This window comes from Panthera leo, chromosome C1 (genome assembly GCF_018350215.1).
Source record: "Panthera leo isolate Ple1 chromosome C1, P.leo_Ple1_pat1.1, whole genome shotgun sequence".
Taxonomy (NCBI): domain Eukaryota; kingdom Metazoa; phylum Chordata; class Mammalia; order Carnivora; family Felidae; genus Panthera; species Panthera leo.
In genome coordinates, this window is record NC_056686.1 from 111,490,233 (window position 1) to 111,492,540 (window position 2,308).

Genomic DNA, 2,308 nt, shown 5'->3' on the forward strand with positions numbered 1-2,308 from the left:
TTTCTTAGAAGAAATACTACTTCTCTGAGGACACTATGAAGTAAGAAAACAGAGGGCACATGGAAAAGCGTATTGCAGGTGTTTTTCTCTTTTTTCAAGGTACATTTAATTTAATATCAAGAGTGCAATACAAAAGGCCCAAATACAATGAAGGCAACACATTGCCCCATTAACAACAACAACAATGCTCTTTCAACATGTGCCTGTTGAATGGAATGGGGATTTAATTTAACTACTGAAAAAAATAACATGGTGAGTCTCATCACAGGCAATATCCTTATATAATCTAGTAGTGAAATGAATGTTCATAAGGCTTCAAACATTTTCAACCTGAAGTTTGATACCACACCTTTGTGTTTGTACAGTCCTCAATAAGATTATCTACAGCATTAGCAACCATTCAAAGAACAAACCATTGATTAAACCCACATTGATTTAAGGCTCAATCAAGTAATATAGAGCCCCAAACTAAATGGTTAAATATATGAACTACTTGTACTGAATCTATTATTTGATTCTCTCACAACTATTAAGTTGGTTCTTAGCAAATGAAACTCTTTAAAGGCAAAATTCACCTCATTTGAGTTTTGACCCAGAAGTTCAACAACAATCACAAAGTCCACAGTCTTATTGGCAAAACTGATATGCAGTGTCTCTAAGTCACTATGCTCAAGGTTAAGAGTGATGCATATTCCATTTTTACATTTTACTGGAATTTTACATGTTCAGTTCATGATTTTAAATCTCTAGATTTTCATTCCTCCAAACTGTTTGAAGACACAGTGTGCCACACACTTTAGACTTCTGTTTCTCCCTCTATTTTCTTCAAACAGAAACTTTTCTCAAGTGTCTACATGTTCTAGAAGGGGAATTTTTTGGCGGTGACCACTTCTTCAGAATAGTCTGACACCATCAGGCCTCTGAAGCAAGGGGAGAGGGAAGAGAAAAAAGCTGAAACACAAGATTCATCTGATAAGTTTTACGCTAACCATTACAAGCTGGAGAGTATAAGAATGTGGCTTTTTTTGGCTCAGAAAGTCTGAGTCTTGGTGTGGAAATGAGTACTTGGCTGTCCCACAGCTTTCTTGCAGTGGGACTGTCCGGGAAGTCTTGACTGGGGAGTATGATTTGTTTACCCATCAGGTGTGTACTTCCATGCGCTCAGTTCATTTTGGGCTTGTTCCAGTTTGTCTTAGTCTGTTCCAGTTCACCTTTCATTTTTAGGAAAAACAAGTTGACCGCTGGGTCTACCATCGTTGATCTCAGTTGGGTGACGCTAGGCCGCTGGACTTGCTTGAGGTACTGGATTTGAGTAGTAGACTCTGGCATCTCTTGCTCCTTGGTGGCTAGTCACATTACAAGGATGTTTTCCCAATGGGCAGACTCTTGTTGCTTTAGTTTTTCTTCAGACTCCCTTAACCCAGTTACATCATTAGAATTAAGATCTGTGTATTTGCCCTCCAAAGCTTGGACGTGTGCTTCATATTGTTTCCATCTTAGAATTAACTCATCTCGTGAGAGGAAAGACAAAGGGATGGCACCCACCCAGGCCCTACAGGAGGAGCTGTGCCTCAGTGGCATGCCCCCCAGCCTCCGGAATGCTGCAAATTCAGCAGGGGCTGGGGGAGAAGCAATGTTTTGTTTTGTTTTAAATCACAATCCCAGTTGAGGTCCCAGCCAATGCATAGCAACTGCCAGATACCTGAGTAAAGATGCCTCTCGATTATTCAAGCTCCATCTGTTCATTGATCCATGCGAAAAGCCCATATGTTGGGTAACAATAAGTCATTATCTCTATGCCATGTCTGATTCTTAACCCACAGATGCATGAGCATAATAAAATTTTTTGAAAAGATGATCAGTTTGTGGAAGAGTATGGTCAGTCCTGAATGATCATTTCAAATGATTGCCCTGTTGTCGTGACTAAAATAAAAGGTGAAGTTTAAGTAACTTCATGAATTATAGGAAATATGAGGACATTACAAAGGGAAGGTCCTGGTCTTTTGGTTTCCCTCCCTGTGCACAAGGCTATCCTGAAATGGTTCTTGCTTGACTCTTTAGCCCCTCCCTGCTACACTCCTATTTACACACCAGCCACATCCACATGGACATCTTGGAGGTTTGCAGATGGAAAGGGCTGGTTCTCACCTGGGGCCTTCGGTTCCTGAGCTCCTCTTGTTTGAAATGTTTTCCTCCTCTTTGTCTCCTTTGCTCATTCCTCCTCAGGTTCCTGATTTCTGAATGTCAGTCAACTCCAGGGCTCAGTATGTGGAGCTGTTCTTTTTGTACACTTACTGCCTATGTGGCT

The 2,308-nt window shown here is 40.9% G+C and overlaps 1 pseudogene; it reads right to left on the bottom strand.

The window, feature by feature from the left end:
• Positions 1-859: 859 nt before the first annotated feature.
• Positions 860-1,581, bottom strand: LOC122225976 (annotated as a pseudogene).
• Between the last annotated feature and the right edge of the window lie 727 nt (positions 1,582-2,308).